The following is an 18,569-nucleotide window of genomic DNA, read 5'->3' as shown; positions in this document are numbered from 1 at the left end:
TTTTTTCAAATTATTCAGGAAAAATCTCAACAACATTTGGGTTTTAATTCTCTGTATATTCACGTGCCTTCCTTGTCCTGATAGTGTGAACTCCTTTGTGAGTCAACAAAACTCCATTTTCTCTCCATGCAGGAATTTCCAGTTTTGTATCCTACCCACTGAACCATCAGGGCTGCAATACTATTGCTGAATTTAATGATGAATCTAATCTTTCTTTGCACACTGCCTTGTTAATGTGTAGTAATATTGTAGTATTGTTGCAATAATTTTTTTTAATTTTTGGGATTTTTGCTAGCATTCTGGTCTGTATTCCTTTATGTTTAATAGACAGCTATTAAATGTTAAGCCTGTCCTTAAAGCTGCTTGCTCAGTATGTCTTCCAGAGAAAATTTCTATGGACTTTCAGACATATATTCTGATGTCATGCTTTCAGAATATTTCATTATGATATCTAGAGTAGTGATATTTGGATAAAACTCCTTCAAACTGCATTATTTTCAAGACAGGGTGTGAAGACGGATGATGATTACTTTCTAAATCATATACCATTTATTTGAGATGAGTCAGCTGCATGCTTAGATGTCTGCCTTCTCTCATTGTGTTTGAATACTGTTTATAGATTTGAGTCCTGCTTTTATTAAAGTCATTGACAAATCTCAAACTGTATTGAAAGTAAAGCTACTTCTCTTTGTTTAGGACTTATTTTAAGGTAACTGCAAGATCCCTTAGATGATATGAAGAAATTTTAAGATGGTTTATTTAGGCTTTAAATTTTGTTATGTATATGACATGCATACATTTTATTAGGCAAATTTTAAGTAATAGTGGCTTATTTCATTTAGAATTTAAACTTCCCACAGCATTTTATGTAACTTGGAAATTGCAATTCTGTGTTAGGATGAGGACCAAAAGGTGAAACCACTAAGGAAGAAATAAGCAATTCATTTGTAACAGCAATATTGCTTCAAATGTAGAATTGCATAATAGGAGTGAAATCACTGCTCTTGACAGAGAAACTGGAAATTTTTTGTGGGATTAGAACTCTACGTTAGGAAATTCACATTTTCTTGTAAATCATGGTCTGAGTTATCCTTCCCATTGTTAGGGTTCACTAGGATGCTTTTTTCTAAGATAGATAAGAGTTTGGTCAAATTTGAAAGCTTTTTTGAAAAGCAGAACTAATAGCCTTTATTCTCCAGGATTAATGTGTGTGTCTCATGAGCAGTTAAAGTTTGAAGACTCTGTCACAAAGCCTCCATTATGATTAAAGCTGTCACTAACTGAAAGTCAGGTCAATTTCAAAAAGATTTTCAAATATAGTATTTCGGGCTGCCATCCTTTTCTCACAGGACATTTGTACTTGTCATTATAGTAGCTGTCTGAAATTAATAGCAGTAGGGATACCAGTTCTTTGTGAAATTTGCAAAATGTGGTATATCTCTTTACAAAGGGTAGCAGAAGCAGAAAGAAGTTGTTATTGCCCTGACTTAGTTTTTTAATTAACATGTTTTCTTCTCTGGGCAGTCAGGCACACTAACTGGTAAGAAGTTAGGGACAGTGGAGTGCCAGTGTTGCCCTGCATAATGAGAGAAACGTTTTCTTGCCAAAAGAAGGGTGAAAAATATCCATGAGATTCCCTAAGAGGGCCAGACTTTGGATTTACCTGTTGTCTGTATTTCTGCTTTCTTCTGTAATTTTCCTTTCTTTATATGCCTCTTTGAAGTAATTTCACTATTCAGCAAAATTTCCATAAAAATTAAATAGAAATGAAGTGTTGACTCAGTGTTTTAATCTTAAGAATTTCCACCAGTATCTTCCCTCTGTAGGTTTTCATTCTGAGTGGTCTAATTAAATGTATTGTTTTCTGGTTACAACTTTTTTAAGCCCGCCTTGGTATTAGATGGTTGGGTAACATTTCTCTGACCCTGATGAAGTGCCATAATCTGTCCTTGTGCATCTCTAGCACTCAGCTATGCACATCAATTCAGCTTTGCCAGGGGACTATAAATGATGATGATTTTGTTCATGAGAGACCAAGCATCTGAAATCTGTTTTCACTCACAGTTTGAAATGGGCGCAGTCCTTTCTGCAGCAATGTCTGTCGCTGAAGGGCATGTTCAGAACTTTACTGCCAGCTTATTTGAAGTAAACTGTATAATTTGAAGCAGAATCCTGAGGCCTGGCCGTCCCTTGCTGGGTTTAAAATGAGTGTAAAGGAAAGACTTGTCTCTGTTGTCCGTTTGATGGATGGCTTCAGACAGAGTGGATAGAAAAACAGTGCCAGTATGAAGTGACGAGCTTATAGAAGTGCAGAGAGCAGAACTGGTGATGAACTTAGATAAACCCAAGATATGCTTATTGGACTTGAGTGATACACTGTGTGCTCTTTCTGTTGCTGGAATGCCAAGGATGCTGTCTCAGTCTCTATTCTTGGGGGAGAGGTAAGCCCCTTTTTTCTCTCAATGTGGCAAATGTAGCAGATATCATATCCTGAGTGCATATATATGTGGATGAATCTGCCTCTGCAATGACAAATTGATGATGGGGCCAACAGTGTCAGGGAGGATCATGGTGCTTTTGGAGCCTGGTGCAGAAATCTTGCATGCACAGAAAGTCATCACACTTGCTGCACATCCACTGTCCCCTCAGAAGTATTTGCACAACTGCTGTTAGGGCTGTTTCATACTGGACCCCATCTGCATGATTGGTCTAGGACTGACATGATCCATAACTGAAAACAGCACTGACAAATTTCCTACCTCTCGTACCCTAAAGCCTTCAAACAGCTCCACAGTCTCTGAGGCTTGCAGGTTCTCATCCCAGGTATCTGCTGCAAAATGGCAAACTTGTAAAAAATGCATGAAGTAGATGTTTTTCTATTTACATTTCTCTTAGAAACTCTTAGAAACCTTTCATACTCTTCCAAGCTTTCCTTGGAGGAGGATCCCAGTTTTCCCTTCAGTGTACCCATAAAATGAGCACACCACTGTCATTAGACTGTCTTTTTCTCCTCTAAGGTTTATATGGTGTTTTCACAGGGTTTTAGGCATCTTGTGAATGCACAACTTAAAATGCTTGTTGGTTTAGCTGACAGCACTTCCACAAACTGTGTGTGTGCAAACTGTGTATTTCCTTATCTAGTTTTAAAAATAAATCTTGGATTTGTCAGCATATCCTTCTGCATTTTTACAGAAAGCCAATTAACCCCTCTGCACCCCTTTAAAAGCAGCCAGAAACCATGTGCCAAAGCTCACTGAGGTGCAACTGCTTTATTTCTGTATCTTAAAATAGAATTTTAAACTCCTGTAGTTAATAGCTTCCTTAGAAAGAAACCTTCCTCTAATCAAAGCAGCTGAAGCTTTGCAAAGACATGTGACTTTTATTTCCTCTCTGGTGCCCTAAAAATGTACATTTTTTTTCCTCTTGACATACCACCTTAAAGTTAAATAAGTTCTTGGGTATTCCAGGACTGCAAAACGAAGAAGATTTGCATTCTAAAGCTGCTCCTTATAGCTCTAGGTAAACATAGTATCTCAGTCCTTTTTAAGCAACTAAAATTATAATTTCCTTATTCTTTGATATTTTATCTTTTTTTCCTGAAAGTCTAAAATCACAGCTTGTTAACTGAAGCCATCCAAGGGAAGCCATGCTAGGAGAGGAAGAAACAGAAAACACAGAATAACTGCTGAAACTGCCTCATAACTTGGCTTGGTTACCAGCTCTCAGCCCAGAGCATTTCAAAATTTGCTCAGGTGCTTCATCCACTTGGATATTTTACAAAATGGGCAACTTTAGTATTTTTTTTTATTTAATTTGTCTTTTGGCAGTGTAAGTAAACTGGTAATTTATGCAATGACCTCTCTGAACATTGTCTCCATTCAGAGGTCTTCAGACATCCTAAATGCATATCTGAAAATGAATGAATATCTATGTTATATCCACTGCATCTAAAATTTTTTACATCAAGGAAATATGTCAAATACATTAACAACAGGCCAATTGTACTAGATAGATTAGTCCATGTTAATGTCCCCTATGTTGCTTCAGCTGTCTATCTAGTAGCTAATAAGCAAAACTCTGTGATATCATTTTAACATCTTCAGAGTATGGTGTAGAGATGCTCCAAAATCTTTATATTGAAGGTACAGAAAGTATTAGTCTGCTGCATCATCTAATCCATTGGATATATTCCTACCTTCTTATTCATGGCAGAACTCAGCCATCTAATGTGGTTAATTTTTACACAAGGCAGAGACTAATCAGGCAAATCAAAATAAAGAAGGAAATGGAAAATATGCATCTGCAAAATGAAGTGTTTAAGTCAATGTTAATTAAAAGAATGATTTTTTAGAAGCAGAAAAGCAGTAATTTTAAAAAATATAATATGTTTTTTTCTTACTTTTAACACCTGTTATATTTGTGTATAATTATTTCATTAACATTCTTGTCATCTTACATATGGAAAACAATGTTGGCTTTTTATCTTTGCATATTGTTTGAATTAGAAAGCAATATATGAAAGAAATCTGGACAGGAAGAAGAAAATGTTTTAAAATGCTTTTCTTCCAAGAGACTGAAAAAGAACACATAATTTTTGCAAGAGTTTGTTTTTTGAAATAATGATTTTCCAATTTTAATTTTTTTTACAAAATAGTTTTTGTCCAATTGAAAATTAAAACATACCTAAAGCAAAGTCACCAATTTTAGACAAGCATTTTGGAAAAGAGAAGAATGCATGCTTTTTTAAGTAGTGGAAGGAAGGAAATCCTACTCTAAAATACTCTTAATTAATCTTTGATTTACTCCTGGCAGCAATTCCCAAAAGTTACAACTTGAATGTTTTCCTGAGCCCAATTCAGAGTATACTGAAGTTTATTAAGAGCCACAGCAGCAAAGTGATGGTAGTGGAGACAGGTGCAATGGGATACAAAATCTGAACCTTAATTGAACACCTTTGAAGCATTTCAAGTGATAATCCTTACAATATAAACTGCAACACTGAATCTTGAATTAGCTCTGAGGCTGTTTCGATAACTTCAGTAGACTTTTGGTTTTCTGCACAGAATCTACACTCATGCAACTGAGTCTTAGGTTGTATATTACCAAAAAAAACCTCCAAACCATTAAGCAGCTCTGGCTCAGTGATTTCCTAAGCCAAAATTCTTTACAGTCAGGGAGTGTAGTCTAAAGTACTTCAGTACTACAATGTGTTTGTCTTGTTATTACACTCTGGACTAAAAGGACCTTTGAGTTGACCTAAAATAGTTGTTCTTAGCCTAATTAGTTCACTCTTGCATGAAAAACAGGAATAGACTCCTCACACTCTAAGCATCATCTCTTTCTTTGTGGGCTTTTAAGGGCAGCCAACCTAACTTTGTGGCTTCTGAGCGGAAAGAAAATTACTAGGTAGAGACATGAGCTTTTCCTTCAGTTCTGCTTCATGATTGCAATGTCAGAAGTCAGGGAAATGTGCAAGGAAAAGGGAAGAAGAGAGTGCTCTTAGTAAAGAGCATATCCTGAAGTATCTTTTCAGTCCCTTGTGACAGTGACATAGAGGAATATTCCAGCCACCAACGAGAATATGATAATGGCATTGCCACTGTGGATTGTGTTTGGGTCACAAATATCCATTGCTCATGGCCCTTCTCTGTGTTAGGAAGCAGGGAAGATAATGCTCTATGAAGCAGCCAAGGTTCATCACTTACTGAATAAGCAATAATACATTGAACATTCAGGAAACGTGTCCTGTAGAGCTGCTTGCCCTGGAAAATCAATCCTTGGCTAATCTAAGCATTCTTTTAGCAGAAGAATATACAATAACTCTTATATTACTTGCATATAATGTTATGTACTTGGAGCTGGGTATCGTGTGGGGTTTTTTATAATGTGGGGCTCTTAGATGTCTATTCCAAGTTCACTGTTACATGTCAAAAATTGTGCTAATGCCCTTTTCTTATATCTTCTAAGTTTCTCAAATATTCTGAAGAGGTGGGAAAAGAATTGAGGTTAAGTAGGTTAAAATTTCTCTGAGCTTCCACCATACCATGAAGAGCAGAGAATTGTACATGGCTTCCAGTGGTAAAAAAAGAGGCTAAGCATAAGAAAAAATTTTGAAAGGTATATAGACTGAAAGATTTTAAAAAGTTATGTAAGGTATTGCAGAAAACTTTCTCTTCTGAAATGGAGCATTCTTCTGCCCTTAGTGAAGAGAGAGCTGCTGGCTGTGCTGATTTTGGCTGGAATAGGGTTGATTTTCTTCATAGTAGTTGGTATGAAGTTTGTGTTTTGGATTTGTGCTGCAAACAGCATTGATGACACCGGAGTGTTTTAGTTTTAGTTTGCTGAGCAGCACATTAAAGTCTTTTCTGCTCCTCAGCCCACCCCACATGATATGGACAAGGAGCCAGCTGGGACAGGTAACTCCAACTAACCCAATGGATGCTCCATACCAGAAGGTATCATGCTCACAGATAAAGCTGGGGAGAGAAGAAGGAAGAGGGGGATGCTTGGATTGATGGTGTTTGTCTTCCCAAGTCGCCGTTACTGTGATGGAGCCCTGATGTCCTGGACATGGCTGAACACCTGCCTGCCCATGGAGAGTGGGGAATGAATTCTTGTTTTGCTTTGCTTTTGTGTGATTTTATTTCACCTGTTAAACTGTTTTTATCTCAACCCATGAGTTTTCTCACTTTGTCTCTCTGGATTTTCTCCTCCATCTCACTTGGGGCAGGTGAAGGAGCAGAGTGGCACTTAGCTGCTGACTGGTATTAAACCATGACAGTGGCTGATTGTACTTTGCAATTATCATTCCAGGGTCTAGAGCAAATTGTTTTGCTAATGAGATAAATCATCAAGTGAACTAGAAAAATATTATATTATTGCAGCCTTGCCCTTTTCCCAGAACTGATTCAAATGAATCTTGGCAGCTTGGGATTTTCATATCAGAAAAGTCCGTGAACTGTTATTTAATTTTCTATCAGTATTCTCTCTCATAAGACTTTCAGTAGAGATATATTTGAATCTTGTGCGGCAAAAAATCTGGCAAGGAAGATAAGAAATAAAACAGGCATAATCAAAACTCTGTGGCCTGACACCAAGAAAGAGTGCTAAAATCCACTTATCACATAATCCCTCCTAGATTTTGTATCTATGTAGCAAAATAGAGTCATTAGCTGCAACTCCAAAGCTATCTTTTTCTACACAATCAATGGAAATGTCGAGAGAGAATAAATGGCATATATTGAAGAGGCTGCAATTGCATTTCAGAGCCATAGAAAAATCCATAACTTAAACATCAAACAATGAATCTTCAACTGAAATGCTTTTTTGCATTATCTGAAAATTTTAAAGTTGGAAGTGCATCAAAAGTCATAGACAGACATCTAAGCGCCTTCTGGAGTAGATTGGGCTGCCTGAAAAATATTCTCAGAACCTGACTTACAGGGAGTGTTTGATCATAGAAAATATGGTGCAACAGAACGCAGATCAAGGACAGTATACATGAATATGTACATGAAAACATAAAGTAGGTGTACATGAAATGGATTTCATTACTGAAAGGTACCTATCAATAAATGCTTAAAATCTTAGATGAAGGTTCTGACTTTGTTTGACAACACTTCTGTTCTTCCTTGTTCTTGTCACAAGAAAGCTTTTATTTTCCAATGCTGGACAATGTTCTTAGTAGAGGTAACAAAGCTCTACTGCTATAATTTAAAACACTAATATTGTTGTTACTCATGATAGGCATAGAAGGTGTTTATCTCCTTCATCATCACATGGCTACCTCTTAAATATTTGAAAAGAGCAATAAGCTTCTCACTAGTCGTCATTCTCTAAAGAAAACAATTCCATCCTTTTCTTTCTTCTAGTAAATGTTGATTGTCTTTTACTAGCCCTGTTCTCTGACCTTCTCCATCTAATCCACATCCTTTCTAGACTGCCCTGTGAAAAATTCAGTGACTATACATACCAGATATATAAAGAGGTATATTCCAAGAGATACAGAGGATAGGCGATAGTTTTTATTCCATGAATAGAATGTTCCCAGATTCATGCATATGAAAAGCTGAAATGCAGGCAGAGGTGAAGCTGAGCTTGCTCAGTCAAACCAACTGTCATTGAACTTCATCAAAATCTGAAGCTCCAGATAAAGCTGACAGACACTCTCAGATGATATATCAATCACACTGTGAATCCAATCTATTCAGAGTCAGGTTCTGCTGCACCACACCCTTGTGAAGCTGAGACTTCTGTGCTTTAGAAGGTATGAAGTGTGAAGTAGGTGTCATTTCTTTTGAACACGCTGTTAGCATCAATCAACTGGATTATTGCACTTTGGGCTGCTTCATTGAAGTAGTCATTCTAACAGACAAATACCCTAGGTGGAATGACTGATAATGTGGCAATTTTATCACCAGGCTCCTTACAGTCATTGCTTCTCTCATATTTGATATTTTGTGTGAAGTACAACACCCATTTCCTTCAACAGCATAGGCTTCTGCTGAGAAGTGAAAGCTTCGTTTGATTCCTCCTGGGAACACCTGGCATTTTGCTTGTAAGTTTATGGGGTAAAAAGGATTTCAGATTATAATTTTGTGCTTGAGAAATATCATTCAATCAATAAACAATGCTTATTTGAAAGGACAAAGGAATTAGGACTGTGTCTGTTAAATTTTCTGCATTAGTGTTTTGCTGTATGAACAATGAAATGCATAAGATAATAAGACTAAGACACACATTACTAAATCATTGCTTTTCATGTAAAATTACTATGGAAGAAAGTTCACCACATACTTTGCCCAAAAGAGTAGAAGGTGTAATGGCATTCAGTAGTTAGCATAATCATTGTGAATGATATTTGGTGTGTGTGATACACACTGTGAAAAGGACAGATTGCAGCTGAGGCTGGAAGATACAATTAGTCTAAATTTAGAAATATGGAGAATGAATTAGAAGACTGCTGGAAAGAGGCTTGCTGTAGGCCAGGAAGCCATCTTCTTCTCTAATGTTTGGTGTAATTTGGATGGTCATGAACAATCAGCAGCATCAAACATATACTGTCTCCTAGCTTCTTCAAAATTTGATTCTATGTGATTTTTAAAAGGCAATTTAGCTTTTCTTTCTGGTCAGAATAGTAACCTGAAAAATCAAGAAGATATACTATGAGCCAGTACCCATCTATTATAATGCAGAACAAATAGTGGAAGAGCTTCATACAATCCAAATATTCTTGTATTTTTTATTACCATAAAGAGAAGTAAAAAAAAAAATTGGCATATAGTTGAATTATTTTGTTAGAACAATAAATGCAGAATGTCTGGGCAGGCTGAAACAGAGTGTTACAAAAATATTTTCTGTAATATTAAGAAAGCTTAGATAGATTTTCATTTGGCCAGATGTCACAACATCCCAATTTACGTAAAAATGCATAAGGACAGCTTATTTTCTTAGTAGCACAAATAAATGACAAGGTGTGAAGGCATATATTAATGACCAAAGAAAGTCATCCAAGCCTAATAAAGCTGAAGACATTGCTCTTAGATTGGTCTAGAAATGGTCTGGAAATTATGCAAGTCCTGGGATGCAGTAGAAAATGGACTAGCTCAGGTCACCTAGACAGTGAACTAGCAGGGTCACATAGACCTGGTTACCCAGGACCAAGACCAAAGAGTTTTTGAATGCCTCCAAGGAGACTCCATAGCCTCAGTGGGCAACCTGTTTCAGTGCTGAGTCCCCCTCACAGTAAAAATGTGGTTCCTGATGTTCAGAGGGAACCTCCTATATTTTAGTTTGTATCCAGATCTCTTGGACCAGATGATCTCCAGAGGTCCCTTCCAACTTCACCCAGTCTGTGATTCTATGGCACATCATTTACTATGGTGCCAAACATGAGAAGGACCGAAATTAAAAGCTGATCCATGTATGATGCATGAATAGCATTATGTTCAGGGAAGAGTAGATTTTATCCCAGGTCATACCATTATTGAACTATTCAAACATGAAGGAAATTGACAATAATGTCAATAGTTCTGCTAAGAAAAAAGGACAGAAGCACCAGACTCTGCCGACAATTAAATGAAGTAATTTTAAACACATCTTGACAGTAAAAATAGATTATACCCTGGGAGATGTAGCAGATTTTGGTGTCTGACCGTCACTGCTAAAATTGAACATGAGGAAATATGAGAAGTTGTCAAATTCGTTGGACAATTGTGTTAACAGCAGACAATCTCAGGATCAGTTTGGAGCTGTACTCCTGCCACAGCTGAGGTTTAGTAGGATCACCCTGCAGTGGGCTGTTGGCCTCTTCCAGATCTACCAACACTGGTCGGTCTGACTTAATCTCCTGTGCATTCACAGTTTTATGGCAAGCCCTTCAGAAGACAGAGGAAAACCCTTATGCCCTTTGACTCAACCCAGCAGAGATCATTGAAGCTGGTACTTCACTAGCAAAAGTGGAAAGGTTAATCCATGTGCCATGTTCTCCAAGACGTTTATCCTAGAAGTGTCAGACTTTTGGGAACAGGGAACAACAGGGAAAAAAAAAAACCAAAAAAAAAAAAAAAAAAAAAAAGAAGAAAGAAAGAAGAACTGAGCTGGAACTAGAATCCAAAAAAAAAAAATACAATTGGGTCCGGAGCTAGGAGGAAGAAGGAAGACACTTTTGATAACAAAGAGCTTTAAGGGTGCATGGTGTACAGCTTTCCATAAGCTTACAATACTGGAATTCCACAACTCTCCTTTCAAGGACATTTAGATATTTTCGTGGTTGTTTTTGGGGTTGAGGGTTTTTTGGCAGCTTTATTGTTTTTCCTTCGGCACGTGGACTAGGCAAATCACAGCAGCAACTGACATGATGTTATGTAGCATTTTCAGGTTTGAGGTCTGTGCCCACTGTTTCTGTTCTGGGCACCTGTGTTTTAAAAACATTTTCTTGTTAGTCAGTGCAAGCGCTGTTAATTCAGGGGGCAAGTCTTGATGAAGGAATATAAATTACTTGCAGCATTGAAAGTCTAAATTCCTTTGAGAGGGAAAATTGAACCAGAGTGATGAATTCCTGGAGAGAATTTACAATTAGAAATTAACTCTTCAGTCCTCAGTTGTACGGGAAGAGCCTTGTGAGTGAGGTCCCCGTAGCAAAGCCTTAGAATTTTGCAGACTAATGTCCGAAATGATTGAAGTAACTGTAAAGCTTCTCTTTCAGTGAAAAGCAAGTGTAGGCACAAATGTCGTAACTATTCTGCCTTCTTAAAGGATTAAGTAGAAAGGAAAATGATTAATTTTCCTTTATGTTTCCTTTAATGTTCAAACACATGATCATAGTCAACTTGAGATTTGTCTCCTGTTTTTTGCCCATACTTTGCAGAGGTGGAAGAGGGCTGGCCTAATTGCAAGGGTGTCAGAATAGACTGCAGGAATAAAGTACATGCATATCCCAAATCTGTGATAATGTAGATGATTCTATAATGCTGTTTGTGGAACTTTATTTGCTAAAATATATATAATATTATATATATTATAATTTTACATATTTTCATATCAGTTCACAGTTGATGTTAAAATTCATTAAATGTATTTATGGTTTTACCTGCCTCTTCCTTATTTCCAACAATTGTTTTTCCATTTGCTTGTTTATGTTCGTTTTATGTTGTTCATGTCCATGCCTTATTTCTCCTCCTTTAAATTCTGCTTACATATTGTTATTTCTCTGTAATCTAAGGAAATATGATCAGCATTCACAGTCACCCCTAGATCAGTCTGTTAGAAAGCATATTGGTGAGGAATAGCTGCTGAATTCACAGCACCAGATGTTCTGTCAGACTGCTCCCAGTTAAATGAGAGCTGTGCAAAAGTATATTGCTCAGTCATCTTCATGATCTAACAACATCTGGTTCATTTGCAGGTGACCTCTGTCCCAGCAGCATTATATTAAATTCTGTGCACTGCATTGTAAAGGGAACTGATTTATTTTGTATCAGGCTGTGAGGAAAAACAGCTACTTTTGTCAGTAAATCTACTACTAGCTGTTGAAGGAAAAGGACTATAAATAAATGAGTTTATTTGCTACTGTTGGAATTCCTAACTTTCAGATAATCCAGAAATTTCAATGGCTGTTTTCTGTCTAACCAAAGTATTTCCAAAGTATTTCCCCTGCACAAATGTTAAAAAAACAAACAAAGGCAAGCAAGTAAGCAAAAAAAAAAAAAACCCACCTCCTACAAAAAGAAAAAAAAAAAGGCAAAAATTCCCCCAGAAATAAGATGCACAAGTTTGCTTTCCTTAATTTATTGCTTCTGGAAATGCAGTTACAAGCTGTTAATCTCTTGATTGTAAAATTTCATAGTGCAGGAATTTAGAAGGTTATGTTTTTGGAAGATCAGATAGCGGAATGCCAAGCTGGGACAAAATTTATCTGCAGTGCAGTACTTTGAGTGATATGATACTGCCTTGTCCTACACAATATTGTTAAAGGCAAAGCAGCATTGCTGCTAAATCCATGCTTCACTGGGATATGCACAGATGATTTCCACTGCTGGCAATCTGAGGCACCTTAAAATTCCAAACTTTGTGGTGCAGAATGGAGAGTGGAGTGAAGATCCCCAGGTCAGTCCTGTTCTCAGCGTCATGTCTGCTCAAATATGAATTTTGTTCATCAGTTAATTGCTTCTTAACTCCCTAGGCCCCATAGCTGGTGTTCTCTCTCATGTATCATTAAAGAAGGGAGCTTTCTTGCCATTGCTCATGTGGCTGCCACCTCAGACCCAGGCAGTGCAATTTCTTCTTGGTCTGCGAATTGGTGGGTAGAGCAGGGGGAGCTGCAAGGCCCTGGAATTGTCATGAGGAAGCTGTCTGGCTCCAGTGGGATGTGCATTCCTGCATGTGTGGAAAAAAATGGTGCTGTGAAGTCCGATAGAAGACGTTATAACCTCAACATCTGCTGAGAATGGAGTAAACTATAACATCCTGTGGCAGGCAATCTATAATATCATCAAAATCCTATAACCGTACATTGTCCTTTCTTTGACAACAGCTGAAAAAATCTAAAATTTGCATACAAAATTGGTTTGTTAATCAAGGATATGTGGCTCATCCATTTTTTTTCTTTCCTTGCCTTCTCTTGTGTTTATCATGATATAAAGGCTTTATCCAGAGATCTGGAGATACAGATCAAGAGATTTGATGGGAACACAATGAAATTCAATTTTTGCTTGTTCATCTGAAGACTGACTCTGATTTAATTTGATTTGCCTAATCAAAATGTACTAATCTTCTAGCTTAGTAGAACACAAAGTAGCTGTATGAAAGGACATGCTGCTGCTTGATGTTGAAACAGAATTTCAGCAGTCTGTTTATTATAGAGCTTACTGTGGTACCCTTCCTATTTCTTTTAATAGGTCTGTTCAAACACACAGAACTACCAGAGGTACCACAGTCTCATCAACTAAGCACTGCCAAAACAATCCAGTGAAATCTTGCATTGGAAATCAAATTCTATAATTGGTTACATTGGTGCAATTATACAGATGAGGTGTCCATTAACTGCAGTGAGAGCTGCATCTGTGAGACCAGTTCCAACTTGGATATATGAGCCCTATTGACATACAAGTCCTATGGAAATATAAGCAATAATATCCTCTTTTCCTGGCAGAAATCTGGTGTAAATATAAGCTGCACTTGGCCAGCAGGTTAGTCACTGTTGACACAGGTATCTATCTCCTTGTTGGTCATCTGGGTTAACAGGGAAAGAAATCCTCAGCTTAGTCCTGCTCCTCATTGTGCATCTGTAAGAACATTTTGTTGATACTGTCTTTCTATTAGCCCAGTCTGTAATGGTGTGGTTGGAAAAACACTGATAGATGTTTTTTCTTCAGTTCAAACACAAAATACAATCAGCTTCTGTGTAATTAAGCCTTTCAACTCTGCAGTGAATACTGACTGCAGAGCAGTGCTTGACATTGTTGCTTCACATACAGAACCTAATATGAGATGCATAGTTTCTGCCTCATTTAAAGCACTCTCAGATCAGTGTTGTTAAAGAAATTCCTCCCAAACAATCAATCTAAAATACTCTCAAAGTCTTTATGGATATCTTCACAGTAACATGATGCACCTACTGCAAATGAATTCACAAACAACACAATGAAAATATTTGTTTTTCTTCTCTTCTTCCTAGAATTGGTATCAATTATATCAAAAACCCTTTTTACATGAAAAGAGAAGAATTCGGATGTCTGTAGTGCTGAATGCCTGTGGTTAATAACTTTAGAAAAAGCTGAGTTATCTAGATACATATGCCAGCATAGACCTTGGCAAAAGAGTATGCTTTAATTCTTAGTAATAGACAAAGGGCACACTGAAACAATGTGTTAGCAAAATCTCTGAGCTATTATTTGGCATATTTTAGAAAAAGAACTTGGTTTAAGTCAAGACCAAGTCCAGAAATGCTCTCCAGTGGATATAATGTATGTATGTCCCCACTTAGGTACATTTTTTTCCTATCATCTCCAGTTGTTTTGGCGCGGTTAGGGCCAGAGATGGGATTTTTTTTTTTTTTTTTTTTTTTTTTTTTTTTTTTTTTTTTTTTTTGTTAGTGATAGTGTGTCTGAGTCCTGTAATCTGTTTCCAGGCTTAGTTTCACATTCTGCAATAAAGTAGTCTATCAGTCCCTCAGCCAGGGCTATCACTTATTCCCCATCAGCCACCAACCCCTTAAAATAGGATGTTATGTGCAGGATCCCTGCTATATCCCACTCCCCTGAGAAAGAAGCTTCACAGAAAGCATAGAGATGTATTTGTGTTCAGCACAGTTAAATTCCCATCTAGACACACGTCTTTGGTGAAATTGGGCGGTATTCTTTTCTGCATTCCACCCCATGCACCTCACCTTGTAGCAGAGAAGAGCTGGGCAGCTTGTATGTGAGAAGATAAATATGAGCACTATTGACTTTTGCAGCAGATGAATTGCACTCTTGTTGGTAGTGCTTTTTCAGTCTGGAGTAAGACCAGCTGTGGATAAGCATGCCTTTGTTTTGAGGCTGTTCATAACTCTGGTTCCTGTGTGCTTCGATTGCTCTGAAGAAATTTGCTCTACTGGGTTATATATCTAAGCTGGGATACTTGACTTGTGTTTATCTCTTCTCAATGGAATATTAGGAGGAGAGTTATCCTGTGAATTTTACTGAGAGCAATGAATGTGCATAAGTAAAGGCATCCTTGTAAGACTGTTTTCATCTCTTTCCTCTAGGTTCATTTTTATATTTTTAGTTCATTCCCAAGAAGTGTGTTTGTTCAATTTCTGCTTGATTTCTTTTTATCTTTATCCTTTCTGATATTGCTATGTTCTTTGATAAGGATAGGCCACTCATCTGCCTTTTGCATGAGAGCATTCCTTCTAAATTTTTTCCCAACAAAATAGTTTTTATCCCCTAGAAGCTGCTAGTGACTGCAATTAGATTTCTTTTTGACAACATTTTTCTGATTTTTTTTTTCAGTTTTCTTTTAACATTGCCCTATTTTTTGTCTAATGTTAGACTTTATAGTTCATTGGAATATATTACTATCATTGAATTTCTTTGTTTTCCTGAGGATTTAATAATTCTAGGAACTCATGCTCTTTCACTAGCTCTTCTGGCTATATTCCTTTCTCTTTAAAAATTCTGCTGTTGTGTTCTTTAAGTGGCTCCTCAGTCAAGAATAATCTAGATATATTTCCTCATTACTGACCTATCTGTTTTGAAAAGCAAGAGATTTATTTTAATTACTCCTTTTTCCTAAGTAGTTATTCATAATTTCTTTGCATTTCTTTGGGACAACCCAATCCTCTACTGTCCTGAAATACTTTCTCCTATGTATGTTTGCTATTACTGTCCTGAAATACTTTTTCCTATGTAGGTTTGTTATTTCAGTGGCAAGGAAGGTTGCAGAACAGAAAACAATACTTTAGAGTTCTCCAGTCCTCTGCTGAGATTTATGTTTCTTTTACACAAAATACTGCTGCAGTCATTAATTCATTTTTACTTTGCTGTTCTGCTTTTCTTTTCTATTTGATAATGTGCTTAGAGTAGGGGAATGGATACTCAAGTTTGAAAACAAAACCTCAATACACACACGCAAGCACATTGTTTCTTCAGTCTTAACTCTCTTCTCCAGAGGGCAAAACATCTGATTTGAGATGCTACAGTCTTTCTGAGCGGAAGAAAACACATATTAATAGTTCAGCAAAGCCAATAGTTCTTAGCATTGTGTAGGTGTTTCTGAGGGGAAAGAACACAGACCATCGTGGAATGCTCTGGTTCAGCAGAAGCTGGGGACACATTCCCTGCACATCTCTTCTGAGCACGTGTGTGCTTTGAAATCTGGGCAGCAGTCTGGGGCTATCTCTGCTTTGGTTCTTGTGTGTGTGTCTGCGTTATTGAAGTGGACATGAAAGGACTTCAAGGTGTGTAGGTGTGATTTGGAAGTTCTCTTACTGATAAATTTGATACCTTGCTCTTGAAAAGCAGCTGCTTTCATTGAAACTATTTTTTTGGCTTTTGCTTTTGAAGCACATCTCTAAATACTCTACTTAAATATTCTCAGTAAAATGGTTGTTAAAAAACTGCTTCAGAATGGAATCAAACTCTTCCAGGTGTCTTTGACTGCTTTGAGTGTTTTTGTTAGTGTTGTTTTACTGAAGGCAATAAGTACTTTACTTATTGGTATCTGCCTGAGTCGCCTTCTCAGAATACCCATTTTCCCTTGTCATTGTTAGAAATTGCTCTCTTGCTCTTGCTATAGAATGGGATAAGGTTTGTTGGGATTTCTTTACTTGTTTTGAGTGTAAAATTAATAAAGAGTGAAAAAGGCATAGAGTGAAAAATACTTGTTTTCTGAAACCAGTATCTTTCCTAAAATAATAGTTTCAATGAAACTCACTTTACCAATTTCTAGAATTAAATTTAAATAATAATAATGTGAGAAAAGCTGTTCATCTGGAGATTAGACAAGTTGTCTGAGCTGTGTGGAAATCCAGGACTGTATAAGTGCATTGTCTGACTTAAAATATGTATTTCCCATCTACAAAGAGAGTGCATTTATTTCTTGGAAATGCTTCCTAACTGAAAACATTGGTCTTATTTGTATGACATTTTTTACTTTCAGCTTCCAAAGAACTTCAATGCCAGACAAGTTTCACAATTCCTGTTGTTTTGGGAGAGACAATTGAAATACCAAGCAGACAGCATGCCTTGCTACACAGTACAGGATATAGGACTGAAGCCAATATCTCTTAGATATCCACTCATCTCCCTAAATATCCTCAATTCTCTCAGTTCTTTCTATAGATACTAATATTAAAAGGTTATTCAGCTAGAAATCAACTCATTATTCAGTGATATTATTCATGAGCAGTCATGTTAGTAGGGCATGTCTTGCTTTGGATGATTTCTGTTACATCTCATGGAAAGCAGGATGCTTGAGTTGAAAATAAAATGTATGTATGGAAGGCAAGATTCCTGGGATGTGGTTCTGACTGTTGTATTGCTTCAGTTTTGTGTGTACCTTGGTGTCTTGGTTTCAACAGTTCTGATGAATAAACTGTAAACAACAAGGTCTGGCTCAATCGGTGCTGTGGGGCTGAAAACAAAATAGCTGTCTAATGTGAAAAACTGTTCTTGCAAAAAAATTACTATGACAGAGCAAACAATGCCAGAGTTCTGTTCTTAGACTTGTTGTGAGACATTGGGAAACTCAGATGTAATCACTGCCCTGCCTCAAAGGGATAACTATGTGAGGATAAATATATTAAGGCTTAAACGGTCTGTGATGGTAGAAATGGTTGGCTGTGGAAAGTCCACATGGAATTTGATACTAACCCTTTTGTCAGCTGTTCAATTTGATTAAACAAATATAATTTTGCTCAGGGTAAAAAAATCCCAATTCTGATGTATCTTTCCATAAAAAAAAGAGTGTCTGTACCTCATGTTTATAGGTTAAATCTCAAAAACATGCTCAAAGTAGCTTAGATGTTTAAATGTAAATATATGAGGGTTTTAATCACTTTCCCCGCCCCTGCTGCATTCTTTGGAGCTAACTCACAGATATACTTTACTGCTTGAGTTTGGCAATCTTCTACTAGCTGTGCTGTCATCCAAAGGTAAAATCAAAATATTTTTCTAACCCTTAAACCAGGAAAAGAACATTTTTTACAACAAAGCAAGGTTAAAACTGATCTGTTGCTAAATAAGATAGAAATAATGAATGTCAGTAATTTCTGAAATTTCTTGGCAGAGTTTGACAACACTTTTGGCATGGTTGTAGGTTAACTACTGTGGAATTAGTCCCTGGTGCAAACCTAGACTCTTCCAATATCTGACAAAAGAGAGAGAATTAGTTTTATTTACCTCATTTATCTCAACAGTTCTCCAGTCTGAAAAGCATCCCAAGGATAGCTCTTAGATTAAAATATTTTCTTATTAGAAAGCTTGAACTAACAAGAAAAACTGGAGAGCTACTGAATTTCTGGATGCTAGATTTAGCTCTGAAGTTCAGGTTATAACTTATGCTCTTGAAGGCCAGATTTTCTCTTT

This window comes from Melospiza melodia, chromosome 2 (assembly GCF_035770615.1).
Source record: "Melospiza melodia melodia isolate bMelMel2 chromosome 2, bMelMel2.pri, whole genome shotgun sequence".
In the NCBI taxonomy this organism is placed as follows: Eukaryota; Metazoa; Chordata; class Aves; order Passeriformes; family Passerellidae; genus Melospiza; species Melospiza melodia.
The sequence above is the reverse complement of the archived record's forward strand: the minus strand, read 5'-3'. Positions refer to the sequence as shown.